The 24,840-nt window shown below is 47.5% G+C and overlaps 1 pseudogene; it reads left to right on the forward strand.

Moving 5' to 3' along the window:
* Positions 1–5,384: 5,384 nt before the first annotated feature.
* Positions 5,385–24,840, forward strand: part of LOC149329193 (TNF receptor-associated factor 5-like) — a 38,590-nt pseudogene continuing 19,134 nt past the window's right edge.

Raw genomic sequence — 24,840 nt, forward strand, 5'->3', positions numbered from 1 at the left:
GAAACAATATGGCAGCGCCCAGGTTAGAAAGGTGTATACACCACTTTAGGCCATTCCACCTCAATTATACATCCTCATGACACACCATAATCATGAACATGCTAACTGTTCGTAGGCCCTATACACCTGGAGTTGATTTTAACATGTGCCGTATTTTAGCCTGAGCTGGCCAAAAACCTCGAGTCTGGCGCTCTTTCGCCTTAGATGCACTTGCACCAATAAAAATCTAGCATCATCATGTACCGTTTAAAGAAACTAGCTTTAAAGGTGCACTGAAAAGGAATCTGAACTCGTATGTTTAGCGCTGCAACTCGGTCTACATGTTCCAAGCGTTCTTGGAAGCCTCGAATTATTGCCCTGTGCGGCCAGTTCCCTAATTTAAAGCAGATTAACATGGAGCTCAACCCTTCTTTTATTTTTAATTCCCCGCAAATGGTGGGAGGAGTCGACCAACCTTTCATCCAGTCCCGTGGCGGCTTGTTGCCCTGCCATCGGCGGAGTGATACGTAGTGATCGGCGAAAGCAAAGAGTGCACGCGTATTTTCACTTCGGTGGGCCTAATATTCAACTAGGTAGTCTCTGACTAGACCTATTTATTCACGGAAACCTAAAAGAAACAAAATAATTGCGAAAGCAAAGTTGCCACGCGACTGCCTGAAAGGCACCCCATGCGTTGGTAAACTCCTTAAAAAAAAGGTGGGAGATGGGGCATTTAATCGGATTTAAATGAGGGAAATCGCCGCACAGGGCCATAATTCAAAGTTTCCAAGAACACTCGGAACGTGTAGATGGAGTTCCAGCGGTAAAAAAGAACGAGTTCAGATTCCTCTTCAGTGCACCTTGAAGGCCCTTGGGGAAAAAAAATTCCAGGTCATGTGGCAGCCCTTTGATATTCTCAGATGAGCACAAGATTTGGTCTCGCTATCGAGTGCACGACATAACTTCGTCGTCGCCACATCTATTGAGCGAGAGCCAGAGATATAATCCAGGCAGCACTAATTGTCCTGAGGATGTCCTCAAATGCTCAGAACGTCCTTATTCTGAAGAGGCAATTCTGAGCACCTTTGAAGGGCATCGATGCCTTATCGTCTTGAGCGTGTCCCAGATTGTACTTTGCTGGACAACTGGAGGATGAAAATTCCTCGAATGTCCTACAATCGTCCTATCGCAGGAGAATATTGTGGGACTGAACTGAGATCAAACTAGCTTCATCTCTCGCTCCATGGATCTCTTTAATTAAAATCTCTAGGTTCATTAAAACGTCTGTACAATCACGATGCAAATAAGCGCAAACAGCACGGTGCCTATGTGCACCGCTGTTCGAATTTCTTTTGACGGTGTGTTTACTTGGCTGGTAAGAAAAAGACGTTAGAGTCGTCCTAGAATGCATCACAAACAAATCTGGCATCTTTTTGTTACCACTGAAGTATAAGCGTGTTTAAAAGAAACGCGAACAGCAGAGCGCCTAGGCTCCGCTCTTCTCGTGTTTCTTTCCATCGCGCTTGTACATGCATATAATCAAGTAGACCATTGCGACCCCAAAATTATGTGCCTTGAGGAGATATCCTGCAATAATTTTGCATGCTTTCCATAAGGTTCCGCGGTTTAGATTATCGTCATGAGGATGTCCTCAGATCGTACTTTGCTGGGCTTCTGGAGGATGAAAATTCCTTGAATATCCTACAATCGTCCTATCGCAGAACAACATCGTGGGACTGAGATCAAACCAACTTTACCTCATGCACTCAGGATCTCATTATTAAGAACTGTAGGTTCATTAAAAAGTGTGTACACAGACATATTATGTGCCTGTGAAAATTAGGCGCCTTGAGGAGTTATCTTGAAATATTTTTCGATGCTTGCATGAGGTTACACTGTTTACATTTTTGGACCATTCAACTTTAGATTTAGGGAAAAGAGAGCTATAACTCTCTGTAGCACTGGGCACAGTAAACCCGTGCTGCGCCTTTTTTGCTTATTCTGGTTAGCTTCTTTCATATTAGCTTTGACTACAGCACTCCTACGAAAAAAAAAAGCTCTTGGTACAAATTCAGAAGTAGCACTGAAAATGTCCCCAACCTAAATCCTCAAAACGATCTGAGCATGCGACACGGATGGAAAAATGGATCCCAGCTGGACTGCTTCAGGACCAGTTTAGAAAGCCTGAAGATGTCTGAACATTCCGACGTGGAAATCCTGAGTTTATACTCAGGAGGTCATACTCAGGCCATACATTCTGAGGTCATACTCAGGATGTCCTTGCGTTGTCTTGCCAAATGGCCACCTTCTACAATTCCATTTCCTCAAAAGTCGCGAATGCGGCTTTAAACTACCAAAAGCTTCGCAGAGCCGAGCGAACTGCTTGTGCTGCTACGCGCACGACAAACACCACGTCTTCGGTCGTTCGATTGCAGCGCAAAAACGCGAAATATTACTCCAGCGTAATTCCATGCTAACATGACGCATATGTGGGATTTTCTGCCATGTGCCAAAGCCGGCTCCACGAACGTTGATATTTTCCTTGCTGTGAGCCGTTTTCTCATTAAAGTTGAGAGTGCGCTCCACTCGGCCATCGTCTCCATGGTTCGGCTCACGCTAACCACGAACCCGCAGTGGTTTAAACTCCATGTACGCGAACTTTCGCGAGAAGACAAAGCTGCGGCCTCGGCTCTTGCTTAGAGTCACCGTGTCTTCCATAAATAGTGTTCGCCCGGAACCAGATCGTTCATGCTTCCAGTTGCTCTCTCATGCATTGCGGTGGAGCATATCTTAATGACCAGGCATGCCGGCCTGGTCGTCGCAGCTGAACCAGCATATAGGCCTGACATAGGTTCGACATGTATTTTGCTGCGGCATTGAGGTAGAATAAAATAAAATTAATAACAAAATTCCTATTTGCTTTTTGCGAGCGTTGAATAACCAGCCTAACATTTCTTATGGGTTACACACGGAAGGGTGTCGCTGAGACACGTTCTGTGATGGCTGCTAAGAAAGTTACTGCTGCAAGTACGTTACAAGATTCAGTATAGTGTCACCTTTCAGTCTTCTCCAACTTTCAGCACCTAGCACCTTCCAAGTCCTGCTACCTGCAGGAGTTAGGAGCTATTGCTCACGCTACTAGCCAAAAGTATGTAACAGTTTAGCTGCTTGCTCGGCAAGCGATGTAAACAGTTGAACGAAAAATACATAGGCTCCATCACGACCTAGAAAGCCAATTTGAAATGCTTCTCTATGCGAGTCAAAACGATTCAATTGCATTTGTAGCACCATTTTCGATCTCCATTAGTGCCAAGTTCTTCAGGGTAAACAGTTGAACGAAAAATACATAGGCTCCATCACGACCTAGAAAGCCAATTTGAAATGCTTCTCTATGCGAGTCAAAACGATTCAGTTGCATTTGTAGCACCATTTTCGATCTCCATCAGTGCCAAGTTCTTCAGGGTAAACTAACATCTGCAGGAACTCCCACTCGCCAATTACACCAATCGCGTTCACTCTCACTCTTCCAGATACTGAAGGGCACTGTGACAACATCTCTCCCTAATGACCAGTGTAGGAAGTGGCCCCGTGAATTCATTTGTCTATGAAGCACAACGTAGCGGAGGCCTGTGGATTAATTGTGACCACCTCGGGTTTTTTAATCACCAATGCTGCGTGATATCAGTGCGCATCAAAGACCTCGTTCATCGAAATTAACCAACAGTCATCCACTACGATTCTTGTCATAGCCCACGTGTAACTTCTTGGCATTAAATACCAAAAATAATGCAACATAAAATATCCTGGCATTTAAAAGCAATCCATGCTGCTTTCAGATGAGTTCGCTTAGTGTACTGCTGTCCTCTGCTTGCTTACTTTGGAAAAGATTGCAAATATTAGACAGATTTCTTTACTAATTACATTTCAGTGCGCTGAGAAAAAGCCTAAGTAGCAATTCTTTTTGACCTAGGGTTCAAGAAAGGGCTGAGGAATACGCAGTTCCTAGAAGTGTAATGAGAAATAAATTGTGCTATTTTTGTAAGGCTAACCACGTAACATATGATAGGTGTTACGTTAAGAGATCGGAAGCGGCGGAGTGGATGAGAGAACAAACGCGGGTTAATGACATCCTAGTTGAAATCAAGAGGAAGAAATGGGCTTGGGCAGGGCATGTAATGCGAAGGCAAGATAACCGCTGGTCCTTAAGGGTAACGGAGTCGATTGCTGGAGAAGGCAAGCGAAGCAGGGGGCGGCAGAAAGTTAGGTGCGCGGATGAGATTAAGAAATTTGCGGGAATACGGTGGCCGCAACTGGCGAAGGACAGGGTTAATTGGAGAGACATGGGAGAGGCTTTTGCCCTGCAGTGGGCGTAGTCCGGCTGATGATGATGATGATGAACCACGTTATAGCATGGAATGGGATTGTGCATGGTCAGCTCATCACCTTCTGTGCATACAGTTTCCAGCCCTAGCAAAATTGTTGCACATGCCGTTCTCGGTATGTACAAACCTTGGGTTTATTGGCGAAGGTCCGAACATTACATCAGCCGTTGCTCTAAGAAACACGCTTCTAGGGCCCCCTACGTTAGTGCAAGCAGTTCCGGGGGTCTCATGCGCACACATAAGTTACACGAAGGAAGTGTTCCAAAAGTCACACAAAGTATGCGGCCAACTGCGCCATCTTATGCTTGGGCTTGCCCCTGCGTCGACCACGGCCCCGGCCCGGGCAATTTGCTGTCATTGCCTGCCGATTACAGCGCGGGGTGGCTGTCGTTCGCTCTCCACTGCGCAGTGTTTCACGCTTTCCCCTTACGTGAGCGGCCACCCCGCGGTGGCCTCCAAGAACGGGAGCACAAGCAGCTGCGGCGTCCTCCGTTCCCGGGTGGCTCGCGCGGTTCGCCATGTGGCGTTCGCACGCTCGCCGCTGGCTGGCGGAGGAAATGGGGTACGCGGTTATCCCACAACATGACGGCGTCACGGAACTGCAGTGACGTCTTATTTCGCGCTCCCGTCACCACGCAATCTTTGTTGAAGAAACACGTACCTGCAAAACAAAAATGAAACAAGGACGAAGACCTTAACAAAGCCCCGGGAATCCTCTCCCTCTTTCCCGTTATGGTCAAAATGTCGGTGATCAACGAATTATCATTTCTGCTCAGCGGCAGATATGCGCATGCCTCCGGGGTAGCAGTCTGAAGAGTGACTTGAAAGTGTTGACGATTCACAACGTGGCAAGGAACTGGGACAGGTGTATACGCGGTGGCTATTCACATCGATCGGAGCCTGACGACGGGCAAAAAACAAAATCGATGGAGAGAGACGGAGAGACAGAGATAGCGGGACAAGCATTCTCGGATGGGCACAGCATTTCCATCGTCTTCAGCACTAGGACGACAGCAGGACGGGATGCCTCATGGAAAAGTGTCCTACACGCTGGTCGGTTTCACCTCCGAGCTCGACTGGAGGCCTCTGCGCTTCGTGAAGTCGCCTCTACGAGTCAGAGTGTGCAGTGCTTGCGGACTGGTGCGGTCAAAGGCGGCAGTCCTTGCCTGCGAGCACATCCTTTGCATGTCCTGTTACGAGCAGTGCACGGAGGGCGTCGAGCCCGTGTGTCCCCTGGATGGCCTCCTGTGCCCGGAAAAAGGAGTGAACTGGACGTATTTTCCCGTTGAAGAGCTGGTGAGTAAAGAGGTGAGTGACCAGGGCGAACTGTTCAGGTTTTACGCGTCGGATTCTTGGTGTTTTTAGATGCAATAAGGGCTGCAAGTTTAATGTAAGCAGACGAGATGACGACGCCTTCTCATAACGAAAGTTGAATGTCTCGGAATGCGATTAAATGGCGAGCGGTGACGCAGTGGCCGTTTGAGTACGTTTCTTTTACTATCGGACTTTAAGCAAGCTTCCTGTAGCTCAGAAGTGCTCACGTGAGGAACTTAATTCTATTTCTACTGGTGGGGGGTGTTCGGTGCTCCTTATCCTCAGTCCAACCGCGAGATTTGACCGGAATCTCTGAAAGTTCAGCCTACGGATTGCTACGACTACAGCTGGGTAGTCATGGAAAATTGGAAAATAAAAACTTGCCCGGCCTCACAGGAAGTTTTATCCGCGGTACGCCACGACAGCTGCGAAGACGCAATTGGGCGGCAAGTTGAACGCCATGCATTCGTTGATCGTTGCCCTGAGATTTATTTCGCGCGCTCTGCAGAGGAAAACAAATCCCTAGAGGCCGGAACCATTATTCGCTAACTTATTTATTCACATAAGTATATAACCTGTCTAGCGCCGGAGTGGACCATTTAATATCCGCACGGGCAGCATCCGCGTGCGGTAAATACAAATAGCGGCGTTAGCTATCTCTGGAGATTAAAAGCGCTTCGTTATCGTAGAATTACAACACATAATCTAGTCTCCTTTGTGACTTAGATTCCCATGTTGTCCATGCACAAACGTCGGTATACCCTTTGGGATGTAAACACTGCGAGTAATCTAACAGCTTGGCACGAAAATTTATTAGAGCAAGTCGTGTCGTTCAGGATTCGTTTTCAATCGTTTTTGCTATTACATGTCACCTAATTTAGTCGTTAAAAATTTCATTGCCACTCTAGCGGTTGTCACGCTTTTCTGCCTGGCTTGCATCAGGCGGCAGAGATCTCCGTGGCACAACGCGACTCTCAAGGCAACTTGGTCTATGCGCCTTCACTCCAGAGCCATCACTCTCCGGAACCGAGTACCTGCTTAAAATTTCACATTGTTTTTGCTACATCGCGGCGTTCGGTTGCTCTAGAGAATTGCTCTGACCACAGTACGAGATTTCGCTCATCATACCGTGTTTCTACGGAAATGAAATAATGTATTTAAAAAATAAGAAAAATAAGAGTGAATAGACTGTGCTTTTCTGCACATCAGTGTAAAATCAGGTGGAAATTATGTAAAATTTTGGCAGTTCGAAGTGAATTGTCCGGACTGATAGTTTTAAAAACCCCCAGTCCAAAGCGCCTAGCACTCGGTGAGACGCCTGACGCCGTCTCATGGCATGCTTCCTACCATTGCACGCGTCGCGTGGACCGCTAGTAGTTAGACGCCTTTAGCATGCAATTAGCAGAATATTGGCAGCTCGCCCACCGCCACTGCGCATGCGCAGATCCCCTCGATAACGCTAGAGGGCGCCAGGTGCCCGGCAGCTGCGTGCACGCCTTCAGCATCAGGACCAATCAGCGCGTGCTCACTGGCAGTGGGCGGGATCCCGGTGCTCCGGCAATGGCGACGGTAACACATTACATGTATGCTAAAGGCGTCTATTAACAGATACCTACGTACCGTGTACCATGTTACCGTTACTGGAGTGCCCGCCCACCGCCGCTGGGCATGCTGCCTAAAGCCCCTGGAAATTTTTAAGGTAACGACAACCCTTGCAGAGCGCCGCCTTTCCCTCTCCTGCGCCCATCGCTCTTCCCATTGGTCGATGGTTTCGCGAGCAAAAGTCCTTTAAACCCGCGCTTTTCGCGGCCGCAGACGCCATATTGTCCGCTCCAACCGCGCACCGTAGGTTGTCCAGGCGTCGTTGCTGTTATTGCGCTTTTGCTTGCTGTGATGAACAGCGGCTTTTGTTTTGCTCGGAACGTGTGTCAGTCACCCAACTTCAAGCCGTCTATCTGTGCGGCTTGACGGGCTGCCGCGCCTTCGGGTGGAGGAACCGTCACGACGGTGGAAAGCGGTTCTTCGCGATCCATCATCGAAAACCGACGCGGGCCGGAGGAAGGTTTGGTTACACAGAATTGGCCGTCCGAATTTTAACGCAACGCCATCGACCAGACTTTGCGAGTTAAGTGAGGGGCTTTCAATAGCTGCTGAGTTTTCCTTTTTTTTTTAAGCTACGCTGGGCAGTGGTTTGTTCGCGATCGAGCGTATGGCCGCAGTAAGCTCGATATGACGGCGCTTGCGTTGAGCGCATCGTGATTGCATGCACGCAAACGTGTAAGTGACGCAAGGCACACGTCTAACTGCAGAGTGACGTTCCTTAAATTTGAGCGCATGCCGCAGTTAGACATACATGCGTAGATAAAACTGCGCTCTGACATGGTGAAGCGCACGCGTTAGATTCTTCCAGAAAAAGACAAAAACAGAATTATCGCGCCGATATGCATCGTTACGGCACTGTAGGCATCGCTGATGGAAACACCAGCTAGCGCGCGCTGGCTTGCGTTTACTCTCGAAATATGACCAGTAGCTGTGGGTATGCGAGATAGTGCCCATCGCAAGTGGGTCGCGCTTTTCCTGTCACATCACTTCCGCGTTCTCGCTTCCCCTTGACGCCTAACTAGTTAGGAGGAGGCTACGAATGCGAGCAAATCTCTGATAACCTCTTTTATTAATGCTAAAGCGTTTTTTTTGTTAACGTTGCCATCAGTGATGCCGCCATTATCTCCATTTTTAAAAGTTTTGTAGCCGCTTTTTTCTTTCTAAATGAGATCAGTATAACAAAAGGCTTTGGCTTTGCCGATGTGCATTTAGTACTCGGGCGGTTTCCGAGCCTGAGCCGGGCATGTCTACCTCGCGGGCCGGGCCGGGTTCGGGCCTATATTGAAAAAATCGGGCCGGGCTGGGGCGGGTAACGAAAAAGGTTGACGGGCTCGGGACGCGTGACTAATTGAGGCCCGTGCAATGCTCTTATAGCGACTATACGAATGCGGAAGATTATCGGACAGAAGTGTTAAAAGCCTGGTAGGTTTCGCTCCTCACTAAATGACTGATTCCGATGAAACATTTACGTACTACTTTATTATCCCATTGCTGGCAGGCGAAGGATATTTGCGAGGTAGGTTTTTTTCTTACTAAGTACCTATTCCAAAGAAAATTTTTATGCGGGAGTGTATATCGTTACAGTAAATGCACGCGAGAGAACAGGGGAGGCACAGGTAAGTGTACACGTAGCGTGGCCTTCATACCGTATTTCGAGCACTCACACAAGCGTCTTACCTGGTCCGCGATACACTGCAGCAGACCAAAACCAAAAACCACTAGAAGAGCGGATGAACTACGGGCATTTAAAATGGAGGGCATTTAAAATGGAGGGCTAGTGGAGGGCTCCGGAAATTTCGACCCCCTGGGGTTCTTTAACGTGCACTCACATCGCACAGTACACGGGCCTCAAGAATTTCGCCTCCATCGAAATTCGGCCGCCGCTAGAGTTACTGCATAAGTACCTAGAGTTGCGCATAGATCTGCTTTGTTGCCGCAAAGCATCCAAACTATGAGGGAAATCCGCAACTCTTGAGTGCAGGAGGTGGAGCAAGTGCAGGCTCAATCCGCTTATTTCTGGCAGCCGAACTTGCTTTATTTTAGGTAAATTTCTGTCGCATTGAATCATACAGCTTACTAGCAATGCGCCGGCTGCAACGAGGCCTACCTCAATGATCTGCGAACAAAATACTCGTCTTCTGAATGGGTGACGCCATCTTGTGTAAACGTCACAAATCACAAACGTTTTTCTGGTGGCCTCCGCGATTATTCTTTTGAACAATTAGAGAGAACTTGTGATAAAATTGCGTGTTAGTGATCAGAAAACATCGTTTTCAGAGAGCACGTGCTCTACGGCTAAAAAAAAAAACTGCCACAAAGCACGAGGAAAGATGTTGTACATAATATTTGCCGGTGTACAATGCAAATGAGTTAGCGTCTCCGAAATACATCAATGCTTTTCAACCATGTGATCGCATATAGCTAATAGAGGCGCGTGCGGCCCAGGGAAAAAAACGCGCAACTCTATAAGCCAGTAACTCCAGTGCCAGCGGCAGCATGGGCGCCCTCTCTCGGTGGAGGCGACAGTTGTGAGCAGTATAGTAGGATGTGCCTGCGACAGGCCCTTTACATTGCCGCCTGTACATCGTGCCTCGAACAGCAGTGTGCTGCCGACGCTGCTGTTGTAGAGGGACTCAGTAGAGATCACCCCCTTGTGTGCGTGGCATATCCCAACGGTAGTCTCTCAACGCGCTAGTCGGTGTTGACCAGCGTCATGACCGAAAACTTAGGGCTAACTGACCGGTTCGCGACGTCACAACACCCGTGCTATCACACCCTTGCTTCCCGTATTTTATATTCTGCTCCGTCACAGCGCAGAGAGAGAAAAAAACTTTCATTTAGAATAGATTAATTCCCAGAAGTCAGGTGGTTGGGGCGCCTAGTCCAGGGCTCCAAGCAAAACGGCAGTGGCAGTGGTTCAGGTGAAGTTAAGAGTGAATAAAAGGTGTTTGCAATGGCCAACAAAAGGTGTTTGCAGTGGTTTGAAAAGTAGCTAAGCACTCGTTAGTCTGATCAATTGCTTGCTAGAGCATGCAAACCTTGCTCTTGCAGAGCATGGCCTGTCATTTTATATGCATATCACAAGCGTTTTCTGGTGGCCTCCCCGATCATTCTTTCAACAATTAGCGAACACTTGGGACAAAATTGCGTGTTATTGGCAATAAAACATCATTTTCAGCAGACGTGTGCTCTGCGACAAAAAAAAAAAAACTGCCGCAAAGCACGAGTACAGTCGGTGTACAAATTTACTGCCAGCAACGGCCGAGTGCAACGGAGTTTCCTTCTCCAAAATTATTTGATACCTTTCAACGATGTGATCGTGTATGGCTAATAGAGGCGCTAGCGGCCCAGGGAAAACAATGCGCAATTCTCGGCACTTATTCAGTAACTCTCGTGCCAGCGGCAGCGATGCGCGCTCTCTCGGCGGAGGCGACAGTTGTGCGCAGTGTAGTAGGATGTGCAGCGCTGCATGTATCCTCTTTGCTCCGGCAAGCCGTGCACATTGCCGCCGGTACCTAAAGTGACTCTGACAGCAGCGTACTGCCGACGCAGTTGTACAACGACGCAGCAGAGGCAGCTACATTGTGTGCGTGGAACAGCGCAACGGCAGTCTCTTAACGCGCGAGCTTTAAAGGCCCCGTGTCGCAGAAAAACCGCGGTTGGCGTTGACTGGCGGTAAGGCCGAAATCTTAGGGCGAACTGACCGGTTCGCGACGTCACAACACCCGTGCTATCGCAACCTTGCTTCCCGTATATTATATTCTGCTCCGTCACGTCGCAGAGAGAGAGACAAAACTTTCATTTAGAATAGATTAATTCCCAGAAGTCGGGTGGCCTGGCCCCTAGTCCAGGGCTCGGAGCAAGGCGGTGGTGGCAGTGGTTCAATCGAAGTTAAGAGTGAATAAAAGATGTTTGCAATGGCCAACAACAGGTTTTTGCAGTGGTTTGAAAAATAGCCAAGCACTCGCTAGTCTCGCTAGTGCATGCAAGAACTCGCTAGCGCATGCAGACCTTGCTCTTGCAGAGCATGGCCTGTCATTTTGTATGCATATTGGCTTGAATTTAATTGCAAATTTTGAAGCGTTAAACTTTTAACACCGGTGTGCTACAATTCTGCCAAATGGCCCAGTTTTTTAATGTGGCCACCGCTAAGTCTTGAAAAGAAGTAGACATGCTAAATGTCGTGCTAAAGGTTGGCTGACTTACTTATTACAGTCAAGTGTTAGGTTACGACGACCAATATGCACTCAGTTTATGTCGGCCTGGTCGTCTCGTGTGGTCCTGTGTGGTCCTCTCTTGTGTACGTCTTGATTGCGTTACAGTTCTTTTCTTACAGTATGCAGGGTTCTTAGTGTTTAAAAAGTCCTGAAAGTATAATCTCGAACAAAGCGTATATTGTTCATTTTCTTCGCACATTTCTTATACGCAGGTGAAGTGCCGGAACGCAGAAAATGGCTGCGAGGCAGTGGTGACTACAAAAGATATCATCCGCCATTTCAATGAGGAGTGCAAGCACCGCTCAGTTTTCTGCCCCAGGTGCACGGCTCGGGTTCGCTGCGCCGAAGTGTGCACGCATCTGAGAACGGACTGCGCCATGTCACATTTTTGTGCAGAATGTGAAGACGAGTCCAGATGCATAGACGAGTCTATGCCTTTGCGGTCTGCCGGCCAAGTCTCAGAAGAGCAGGCGTGTGTGGAGCAGCTGGCCAGGAACCTCGTAACACAGAGCGACGCACTCGAGAAGCTCTCTGACACTATGCATACCTTCAGTCAGGCTCTCGGACTACTTGAAGCAGCAATGAAGCAAGACCATAGCAGAATGACAGAGAACGACACCAGAGCTACCACACCTAATGAGGAAAACACGTCAAATCTGACAGCACTGAGCAACGCAGTTGGCAATCTCTCGAGCACCACAGAGACATCCGACGCAACACCCAAATATGAACCAGCGAGGGTTGAAAAAGGGAGAAATGGGTCCTTATCCGCTGCCGCCGACGGACCAGAATCCGGAACGCAAGAAAATAACCAGACGTCATCGAAGCGCATCTACCCCGGGCTCCCAGCCGAAGAACGACGAATAGCTGTCAGCGAGTCGTCAATAACGGGGTTCGAATCACTGATAGATAAATACCTGGATAACGTTTATGCTGAGTTTAGGTGCGAGGAGGTACGGCAACTAGGCTGCTCCGTGTCACCTGTAGCTGTGCTCACAAATATCGACCAAACCTGTCTGCTTCAAGTGACTGTGCGGATGCTGTGGAACGATGACCTTTGGCTGCCTCCAGCCGTAGGAGCACTTGGGCTGAGTTTCATACATCCATCGGGATTAGAAAAATATTCGGACGGAAGCAGAATACATTTGTCAGTTCCAAGAAGGGATGACGAATTGCGGACCATAGGAGTCTTTTTTTTCCTTTTCCATCGCTTAGGCTGAGACAACTCTGGAATGAAGGCTTTGTGTGCGAGGACATAATTCGGTTGAAACTAAGGTGGATCTTCTGAGTCTAATCCACTCGAGGCGAGAATCCGGGACTAATTTCTACCAGAGAGCCTCTAGGAATCCCTGCAGTTTGTTCATGCTTCTGTGCATGTATCGAAAATTATTCAAAGTGCTTCGATGGTTCCATACATAAGCTTAGCTCTGTTCTAATGCTTCTGTTTTGCGGTTAGCAGTGGTGTTCCATTTCGTAACCAAAAATTTTCGAAATTAGGCCCGAAAATCGACATTTTTAGCCCTTTCTCCTTCCAGCAGTGTAGCAATGTGACCCAGTCGGTTGGAACGAGAAAATTTCCCGAGAACAAGTGAAGATTCGTTTTTAGGCGTATTTTATTCCCGAAATTCCCTGAAAAACAGGAAATTCCTCATGTGGAACATCACCGCTGTGTGTGTGACTTTTTTGTGCTTTATGCGTATGATTTAATTGATACGCATACGCATTTAATTCATGTTATGGTAATAAAGAAAGAAAAAAATTCCAACAGCAGATTGTTTTTCCTCACTCTTCGCTCAAGGATGGAAGCTACATTGCATTTATAATTTTTTATCAGTGTTTGAGAAAGTCACTGTTCAACATTAGACAGTTTTAGCTGTGCGTCCGCAAAAGTTGTGCGTACGCTACGGGCGCACCTTACGCGCCGTGCCACCCGTCCTGGCAACGACAGTTTTAGTTGGGAGTGGCTAGCGTAGCGCCCAAGGTAGATATACCATGGTAGCGAAGGCTCCATAGACGCCCATTGGTCCAAAAAATGGCGACTCATGGGGCACCCCCGCGCCCCCATTTCGGGGGGCAACCTACGTATGAGTGACGTTGAATGACGTCACGCATACGTATGCCTTTGGCGCGAATTATAAAGTGGTCTTTTTATAGGAACCGCATTTTCTAACCGGTATCTCTAGAAGGTTGCCTTTCAGCGCGCAGCAAGCTTTGCCAGTCAAATGTGCTCGCGTTCCTGCTAGTTATGGCCTTGTTAATGTGCAATTGGGAACCAAATGAAAGTCACTGGCAAAGAAGGCAGCATAGAAAGGCAGCAACACTTCCAGACGCTGGCTAAGGATGCATGATTCGTAGTGGAAACCTTGGTGAATATACTGGTGCCAGTACTTTTGAGTACATCAAGGTATGATGCACAAAGCACAGGCTCAAATGCACAGTTTGGAATACAGTGTACGGCAAGTATGGTTTTGATATTTATGGTTTATTACAGCAACCAAACAAATACAGTGATAAAGCACGCCAACAAAAAATGCGCGTCACAGGCAGCTCAAGCAGCAGCTTTTTTAAGCTGGCTATTCATCTCAATGGTCACAGTGCGGATAGGAAAAAGCCCTGAAGTTCCACGAATGTTGCCAAGTAGGAAATTGAAAAGTATAGAAAACAATGCTACGACAGCTTCCATTGAGGCAAACATGACATGACATAAGTAGGCGCATCAACACATAGACCATGCAGCACACAAGGATTACTCTTCACGCATTTCGTTTCTTCAACTGAAAGAATATAGCAGCTATGTTTACACCTGCATGACAATATTGAAAACAAGTTTTAGCATCAACAAATCTGTTCAACGCTAGAGCATTACACCATACGTAGGGCCTGCGCACAACCTCGAGACCTGATTCTTGTCGCTAACCGAAGTAATTTGAAGCAATTCTAATCAAACTAAAACATACATGAAGTGCAGTTTAAAGTGAAGTGCAAGGACATTCAATACAGCCACTTTTTCCTCGAGTAGGCACAGCATGGAGACGCAGCCGTCCTGACCGCAGATACACAAACAGTTCGAAGTGCTTGGAAAAAGTCCTCAGGTCTCGCAGCTGGCACGGCGTCTTCTCCAGGCTGAGGTTGCGAGAGAACTGCACCCGCGATTTGCACCTGGACATGATGCAGCGTCCACGTTATACAACTGCACCCAAATGAATACCATATACTCCAAACGTCAATACGCCAAGACTCCTTTCACCTAAATACAGTACGTTATAACTATGGCAGAAAATGCTCGCGCCAAGCCTCCAAGCCTCAGAGTGCGGTTACGCTCGCCTGATACCACGCGGCAAGCTGCTTTTCTATGCTCAAAGAGTGACGAGAGCGATGCAGCGCAATGAGTTTAAATCTACATTGACGGTCATGTATACGTAAAACGGCAATAACTACTGCTGGCTGAATTCAGTTAAGGCACAGTCAATGCGGCGCACATGCACATGGTTGAGTTTCGATACTGTCAGTTGCGAGGAGATCCTCAAATTGGCTTCACGGTGCTGCAAAACCATTAATGTCATGCTCAGAGCTGTTATGCAGCGCAGTTGGTTTTAAATTGACCATGCGGCAAGTAGAGGGCACGAGGTTGCTCATGAGAGCCCGGTATCAATTTCATGTTGATGACAGTCGGCTGCACGAAACTAGCTACAAATAAGACAAATGATTTGTGTCTTTTGCACATCTTATGATTGCACGTGCGTGCCCTGCAATTTACTAAAATATCCCGATAAAATGAAGCCAAGTGCGCAAGAAACGGTTACAGCTACGATAGGCCCGGAAAGCCCGACAAAAGCATATATAGAGCAGACGACAACGGCAAGAGCTCACCTGCGAAAGTCCAGAGGGAAGCGGTGTAGTAACTTGGTAAGACACTCACGGTACAACCCATGCTGTCACAATGTGCCACGGAGCAAGGTTTTTTCACATGCCGCAAGCTCATCTTGAAATGCAGAGCTAAGCGCTCGAAGCGATGAGCGCGAAGCCTCGGGAATAGGTTTCGCACTGGCCGTACACCGAAGCAAACGCTGCAGCGGTGCAGCGGGGTGCAGATCTTGCCAAACGGTGACAGAGAGGCGACGGGCAAGGACGACAAAAACTTCTTAAAGGGGCCATTTCAAAACCGGCGAGCTTAATTTGCACGCTTTCCAAGGCGTGCCATAGCAGGCAGCTGGAGATAACAAATCGCTTCGCAAGCTGCCGCAGCCACTGTGGCCGGGTACCGAAACTAGGCCTGCAAAGTCGCGCTGCAAATGCACCGCACACTGATCAACAGAGAGCGCAACAAGAGCGTTGAAAAAAATTACAGAATTCGGCGTAACGTTTAGCTGAAATAGTTTACGTAACTTATAAAACGTGGCATTAAAATATTCATTTATTTTTGTTGTTTTATAGCATTTTAATTTGTGCTTTTGAATTTTATTATGTGAGTGTTTCGGCCGCCCAAAGTGGCTGTGCTGCAGTCGCGCTAAACCGATTTTGGGGCCCAGCCTTCGCCACCATTCTACATCCACCTTGGAGCGCCCGGGATGATGACCAAAGGTGGCTGGATATACACACACATAAACACTACTATCAAACGCGAAGCGGCAAACACACACGCAAATACCGACGAAACAGTACTGTTCTAGTGTCGCACCAGCGTCCACCACTCTGTCAATCGGCGCTTCGTCGCTGCAACCGCCGCCTGGTTTGCCGCATCCGCCGTGCAGCCCTCGTTCGCATGGATGGATGGATGGATGGATAGGAGCGCCCCCTTTGAAACGGGGTGGCGGCAATGGCCACCACGCTCAGCTTTTCTTTATTTATTATTATTTTTTGTTTGTTTACGGTGTTGGCAATTCTCACTAAGATTCTTCATCACCTTTGCCTACGGTTTCCTACAATTCTAACCTTATGCCACATCTCTGCTTTTCAGCCACCAATCCTCCAATCGCTTTTTGCTGACTTCCACTGCAGATTTATTTACATGACCATTGTTATCTTTAAACCCTAGGGCCTCAGAAAGAGTGACTGTGCCTGCATCGACATCCGGATGGATACCATCACATTTGATTATGAGGTGTTCAATTGTTTCCACAGATCTACCACACACTGCACAGCTGCGCGTTCTAAGACACCCTGATCTAGCTTCAAAAAGTAGGGCACTGCCTCCTGAGTTATCATAGAAAAATTCTTTCCTGATCTGCCTTTTCCAGAATCGATATAGTTCTGCACTATGTTTCTTTTCCATTGAATTCATCCCATTTTTAACTTCCGCGTTTTTAACCTGTCGTTTAATGCTCTTTCTTTCTCCGTCCTCATGACCGGCATACTTATTGGTTAGTTTTCTAGTTCTTTTCCGCCACTGTGAGTCAACGTTCTTTCTGCATAAATATTTAAATACCTTAGCTGCCCATCTGTTATCGTCCAATTTCCTCAGGCGTTCTTCATATAGTATTTTACTCTTAGCTTCCCGTGCCTCGAACGATGCCCAGCCCATATCCGCTTGTACTGCCTCGTTTGTGGTTTTGCCGTGGGCACCTAGTGCTAATCTTCCAACAGCTCTCTGATTTACGTCTAATCTCGACTGAAATTCTTCGCAGAACGGGCACAGTGGCGCCATCTAGCGACAGGAAGTCAAAGCTTGTGAACTGTGTGCTGAGGAAACTTTTTCCGCTTTTATTAATGGCAGTGGTGGTTGTATTCGAAGGCTTTGTTTCTTTTTTAATGTAAATCAATTGAATCAAATGAAAATATAAATTCTCGCGCAAAGTTGGAGAAGTACTTTACCGCAGGTCGTGTCTATGACGACAGCGTACGCCGTAGATAGTTAGGCTTAACATGAAGAAATTCTTGGATTTATCTAAAAAACGATTACTATTTGTCACATATATCGTTACGGAGGGATGAGAATGCACAAAATAAAAGTGAATACAACCGTTTAGAGCTAGCTATCGCGTCGAAAAATGCACCGGCGATGCAGTATTTGGTCCGAAGCGGGCGTGCAGGGCGCCACCATGTTGCCACGTTAACCACGCAAGCCACGCAAGCAACGCAACGCAAAGTCCGCTGGCTTGCGTACGTACGCAAGACGCACGGATCGCGCTTGCGTTCTGCGCATGCGCACTACGAACCCCGCAATCTCCTTGCGTACGCTAAGCCCTTGCGGACGCACAGCTAAAACTGTCTATTAAGTTATTCGCATCGCCCTCCCGCTCCCCCACGATGCAAATGCGGGATGTTGCCAAATTCGTAGTTACAGTCTCCTGGGTCGCACCCTCCAAAAAGCAGACAACCTTCGTTCCCAGAATTGACAAGAGGCTCCAGTGGCGTCGCTTGTGCTTATTTAATTATTTATTTGAAATCCTTAGAGGCCCATTGGGCATTGCGTAAGTAGTGCGTAAAAATACTATACTCTGCATTCATAACCAAAGGAAACAAAAGGGAAACATACAGTCATGATAAACATCATATCAACAAATTAGTAGAGAAGAAGAAGAGACGCGGAAATAAAAGAAAAAATGCGCGACCCAAAATAAATACCAAATAGGAGTACTTAGTCGTTGACATCCACCCGAGCGCAGCCATACGGCTACAAAGGAAAGCTATTCCCCTAAAACATCCGATCAAAATAAATACCAGCAATAAAGGATATTGTGCTGGCGGAACGTGGTAACAGTGAGTAGCGTAGCGCCACTAAGGCAAGCGTATAGGAGTGAAAAGAAAAGGAAACGTTAGTAAGAAAACATCAAAATGGCACGACAGTTGCAGCAAAGTAAAGAACAAAAAATAAGAGATAACAATGATTTGAACGAAGGCGTGCTAAATGACGGTTTCAGTGAAATGTGTGATGAGTTAGGTATGGAAAGAATCTAGATTAGATGTGGAAGCGATGTTGTCTGTTATGTCAATCCGTAATCTCATGGCTCGTGGTAGTACGGATGAATTGACACCGAATGTATCACCTATATCCTTGCGAAACTGAGCTGATTACATAATCTTTTCAACGTGCGGGCTGAGACATCGAGGTGAAACTTGTTCTATTCAAGTGTATGTACATATTTGTGAAATAGCGTTAGGAGAGTGAGGTGGCGGCGTGTGCTTTGTGATTGTGGCCAAAGATCGTTTTTAATCTGAGTGACGCTTGAACAGTAGTTGTAGTATCGTGAAATGAATCGCGCTTCCATGTTTTTGATAGATTCTAACGTGGTGATCATGTTATTGTGACAGGGAGACCAAATGAAAGAAGCAAATTCAAGTTGTGGACGAACAAAAGTGAGCTATGCTAGTTTTCGAATATCAGATGGTGGATTTCGGAGATTAATGACTTGGAGGTGACGGCGCATATGGATGAGATATCGAATGACATGAAAGGTATGAAGAAACGGCAAGGTATTTGTAATGTGATACGTGAGAGAGTAGATCATTTTGAATACGGTATAAGTATAGCTAGACTTGATACTTTTACGGGTGAAGGAGATGACTGCGGTGTTCGCGGGTCCCGGCAAGTAAGAAGCGATAATAACGCTGCGTAGCACTTTATTGGGCAACAGCTGAGATGCGTTCTGCCGCGGCGCTCATGCAGGCGCTCGCTTTTGTAGAGCCACTGCTGACGTCATTTGGCGCGTCATCACGCGTCTCACTCGGTAGACACGAAACGCCGGCACACGTCTCTCTCGGCTCGCACAGAACGCCGGCACGCGTCACTTCCTCCACCGCAATTTGGAGAGTCACGATGGCTGGTATCGGTCAGGCGGCTTCCTGACTCGCTGAGGGTACCGCCTCGTAGGGCTGTTTCCGCTGACCACGGGTGCAGGGCTAGTTGCGGAGACAGCGGTTGATGAGGGTGGCGGACAATCTGAAATTTCTGGATGACAGATGTCGGTCTCCTCCCCAACCGCAAATGGTGACGGCGTGTTCGCAGCCGAGGCTCGTAGCAAATGGTCCTTGTGTCGCCTCCACATGCAGGATCCGTGGGGTGTCTGCACCTTGACCTCGTACGACACTGGCCCGGTGCGCTGCACGATAGTTGCTTTGAGCCACCTTGGTCCGCTCCTGAAATTGCGCACCAAAACCTGTTCATTCACTTGAAACACAGTATGATCAGCACTTCGCAGCATCGTTTGCTGAAACTGGCTTCCTCCGACTGTACGCGACAGGGCGGGCTTTAAAGCGTCCAAACAAGTGCGCAGCTCACGACCAAGGAAAAGATAAGATGGTGTCTGAAGTGTCGTCGCATGCGGTGTGTTCCGATATGCCATCAGGAACTCGGATAATGTTTCTTCAAGGCTTTCTGTGGCTGGGCCTTTGCGTAAGGCGTTTTTATGCGAAGCATACTACTTTAGCTACCACTTCAGCCCTTCACCGTGGTTATGCGCCTCCAAATCACGTGATACATGCGTCACACCACGTGACACGATGACGTCACGGCAGTGGAGAAACGGGGGCCCACCTCGCGCCGTCGCTGTGGTTGAGCGCCTCCAAATCACGTGATACATGACGTCACACCACGTGACACGATGACGTCACGACAGTGGTGAAACGGGGGCCCACCTCGCGCCGTCGCTGTGGTTGTGCGCCTCCAAATTACGCGACACGATGATGCTTCGCATTCTCCAGGCTTAACCAAGTTAATCCTCAGCCATTTTTTACCGTCTGCACAAACCTTTCAGCCAGCCCATTGCTGCTCGGGTGATAGGCAGAAGTGAAAACTTGTCGAACGGCGTGCTCTTTCATGCACGCTTGGAGCTCGGATGAGGTGAACTGTGTGCCGTTATCACTTACAACAGTCTCCGGCGCGCCGTATCGAGCGAACAAATCACGTAATCTTGCTATGGTGGCTTGCGCGGACGCACATGTCATGACGTACACCTCAGTCCATTTTGAATGCGCGTCCAATTTAATGGATACATACGTGTATTTAAATACTTTGTTGCGAGGTTCTGTGTATACATGCTGTGACTTTGTTTCCAGGGGCACTCTTTTGTCCTTTATAAAGTTGTATCTTCGCATTTATAATACTCGATTTTATCTTCGCAATTCTAATGTATATATTTCACAACTCGTTTCTTCATTTGCTCGCAGTTGCGACTAAAATTTCGCTGCAATTACTCGCAATACATGACCGGTGACAGCTGCTGCTGCTGCTGCAGTACACTGGAACGAAGGACTGCGACACAGATTTTCCCCTGGCCGTTGCATATGTACAGAAATGTAAAGGTTTTTGAACGACAAAGATTCATTAAAACATTCGTCCTGTACTTGCTGATTTCATGGCCTTTTCGTTTCCCATATCAGCGGCATGCACTGCTTTGCTGCTTTCGGACTGATATAGTTATAGACATCGTGTGCTATTTTATTTCCTTAGTGAATACGAAAAACTTGCCAGCATTGGTATCAGTTATATCTGCCACGAATTTTAAGACATACGATTACATTCTTTTATTTAAAAAAATACATATTTCACTTGTCTAGACATTGCGTAGCGTTATCTAATGCACAATGACAATGCAGTTATTGTTCTTGAGTTTGATCCGTCCGCAAATTCTATGTGGTCACGCTGCAACATGAGCCCGCCACCCCCGAACAATAATTCTGGCTATGCCACTGGTGCGGATGGCTTGTCACTCCCTCCAAACGCTGCTGCTACTTCGCTCGCACGAGCGCGTCTCGCCGCCTTGTCCTCTGCTGACCCGCCGTACCTGAGGGGGAGCGTTCTTGCATTGTACCAAGGCTGCCCCGAGGAAAGCGCCATTTCCGTTCCTCAGGCGACCTAGCTGTAGGCGTTACACATAACAAGAATGCTTTAGTTCACGAGTGGCCCGCCATCTATTCGCTTCGTTATTTTTTGCCTGCACTTTTCCTTGGTAGGACGTCATACAATCCGAAAAAAAAAGAATGCGATGTACAAGCTACTGCAGCTAGCAGTCGATCATGGCCAAATGAACTGATGCAAACGTGTGCGGAAGTTGCAAAAGGAGCTTCAACAAATGAGAAAACTGATGATTCCACTCCTAGGGCGATGTTAAGAGTCCCCGTAGCTTTTTTATATCGATTGACTATTCAGCATCCTAATGAGCCTTCTGGAATTCAAGGAACGCATAATTCTGTGGTATTTGCCTGAACGGTGGAAACATTCATGAAATAAATGTTCCGCTTTAAATTTGTCGATGTGAACCTGAGCTGAACATTTAACGAAAGGACGGTTATCAAGAATGGATGAAGCTAGAGTATCCTCAACGCCCGGTGCGCAGCGCTGTGATTAACCTGATTCCTTTTATCGAATTTTAGTCTGTGCGCTTTCTGACAAGTGAGGACCGAGTGAAAAATTTAATTTATTGCGGCAACAAACAGTAATATTTCTTGTACCTGAGAAGGGCACAGACAGAGACCCCGCAACTGCACGAGGTAAAAGTTGATGTTGGAAAATAAAAGGTACCAAGGTAACTAAGATTTAAAAATCGTTAGTAAATTTTGAACGAAAACCACAGGAGCACGAACAGTAACACATGCTGAGTTGCCACGAGATGCAAATCAGCCGGGTAAAGATACCACTGCAGAAATACAAATGTATAAATGAAGAAACAAATAAATAACGGCAGCAATAAAAATGAAATGTCTCAAATGATAATAATTGAAAGCCATTGCCGTAAAATATTGTCTCTGAACATCCATGCCACAATTTTCTGCATACCGTTACATATAAATAACGGCAGCAATAAAAATGAAATGTGTCAAATGATAAAAATTGAAAACCATTGTCGTAAACTATTGTCTCTGAACATCCATGCCGGAATTTTCAGCACAGAGTTACAATGATTATGAAGGACCTAAAAAGCGCGGGAATAAGCCACATAAAACTTGGCTGCCCTTGGTTTCTGTGGCTGTTGGCTTCTCTCATATTTATAACGAGCCCCTCATTCCCCTCCCCTTGTTTGCTTAATTGCTTAGCGAGGGCCTCTGTTCAAGCAGCCTTGACGCCATAGGAAGCATAAGAGGGTTCTCACACAGCTTCCACCCTCGCCGTTCGATGGCGTTCTACGTCACATCAGCGGTAACTTAGGACGTGCTACGTCCGCCGCTTAAGAACGCCGTTATTTGTAAACATAAATACCCCCGAAAGCAGAAGGTTTGACAGCCGTCGCCGAAGCTCAGCGGTAGAGCACCGGGCGCGTAATTCGGAGGTCGTGGGTTCGGATCCCACCGGCGGCACGTGGTTGTTTTTTCTTCTGCTTTTCTAATCAATTAGCTTTGAGTGATAACATATTCAGTAATATTCTAAATCGAACAACAGCACGAAATAAATAAATTAAAAATCCTCTACGTCCCTTGGTTTCTGTGGCTGTTGGCTTCTCTCATAATTATTTATAACGAGCCTCTCATTCCCCTCCCCTCGTTTGCTTAATTGGCTGACTAGAGTTCAGGATCAGGATATCGAAATATAAATGTGTAATAGTGTTGCAACAGTATTAATCGATTCCGACAGCTCCAAATGTGGCTTTTGTCTTGAAACATTCAGAACATCCAGTTTTGTGCGTCTGACTCAGTACGCCAAGCAACCACGAGAGGACAGGGCGGAAGGTACCCGTTTTCTTTGGCGCCAGGTGGGCGCCACACCTGTCGAGTCACGACACGACTGCCTCCGGGGCAACGTCGTTTCGGCCCCTCTTTAGTGAGGTCCTTTTCCCTTTCAGGTGAAGGGGAGAAAGAGAGGCTAAGATGACAGGGGCACTGGCCGATCTCTTGTGCTAGTGCATCAGGGTCACCAGAACCAAAGCCACCTGGCAGAACCCATGGAATGCATCGCGCTCAAGAATGTTGCCGGCTTTGACGACAAGGACCTTCCAGGAACTCAATGGACCACGAGCAGAGTAATCCCGGAGACGTGGTTTAGAAAAAAAAGGGAAGTGGGGGAAGGGGGGGGGGGGGGGGGGGAGTCCAAGGCAACGTCACAACGAGCGAGTGCAGCACACCACAAAAAAAAAAACGGTCTCGGAAGACGGTCGCGGGCGGCTGGGAAGGAAGAAACGTACAGCTCTTGTGCATACTTGTGCTGCATGTATTAAGCAGCTTGTTGCGTTGGAAACGTAATGCGTGTTTTAAACACGTGACAGCAAGAACGAGAGATAAAACATCACGACTGTCCCAAGTAGTTTCTTTTAATTCGGGGCTGAATTCTTACAGTACAATCATGAGGATACAGACTTCTCTGGTAACATTTTACAGTCGACGAACTCTTCGCCGTTCTGTGTAATATGCATATTGTGACGCATATTCATGCGTCTCATGGCACCTCAATTTTGAAGCGACAAAGGGCAAACATTAAGTGCTATGGTATTGGGATTATACTTTTAGAGCCATAGTGTAGGCATGCATCTAAGGGTTGAGGGGGGGGGGGGGGGGGGGGTGGAGCGGCGTCTTAGCCTAAACTCCCCCGTCCCTGACCTTCGATACGAAACGTTGACTTGGGCCCCTCTCGACAAATACTGCTGGCTACGTGCCTGCCCTAGTCTGCGGAAAACCATCACTTACTCTTGCGGGCAGTAATAGATTCGGATTTTACTTAGCGGTTTCCCTCGTTAAGGGATTGCCTTTTCTTTTGGACAACCTTCGCCGGGGCACTTGGGATAAATGATTATCATCGGATAAGAAATTGATGCACTCATAGCAGCAGATGCGACCTCGAGCTTGTCATTATAGCGTCGTCCAAAGTCGGTGATTCAGTACAGTCGTACGCGATGACGCCAAACCTTTCGATCATGTCTTCGAGGCAGAGTTCCTGCACAAAGACTCGGTCTTTGCTCCTGACTACTTACTTGGTAACATCAGAGCGCATGACTTCGCTCATGGAACACCACCGAGTATGGCGAAAGGCATTTTGGGATGCCTAGCAAGGGTTTAAGGTTGACGATTTTATAAGGCCGTAAAAGGGCGCTCAAGACGAAGACACAAAGATGAACACACTAGGCGCTGGTGCGTCCCTCTTTGCGCGTCTCCATCTTCTGAGAGCCTGCACTATCCTATGATACGTAATCAACTATAGGCCTACCGCTGCCGCTATTGACGATTCGAAGGCTGGAGATGGAGACGGCTCTCGTTCTATGTGCGAAGGAGAAAGGTGGGTTTAAAGAGCGAGCTTCACTGCCCAAGGCTACACGCATATGCCACAAAATAAGTTGTAAATTAGCACGCAAGCTAAGCTACTGCAGACTTTGTTTTTGGTGGTTGAGTCTGCAGTCACCGCAAGCTCCAAATGATTTGACGCGAGGTTTGCTACTTCAGAGTGGCATAGATTCGCCAGGAACTTCACAAATGCACCGTCCTAA

The sequence above is a fragment of the Amblyomma mixtum genome, chromosome 9 (assembly GCF_055824585.1).
Source record: "Amblyomma mixtum isolate Tamu chromosome 9, ASM5582458v1, whole genome shotgun sequence".
NCBI lineage: Eukaryota > Metazoa > Arthropoda > Arachnida > Ixodida > Ixodidae > Amblyomma > Amblyomma mixtum.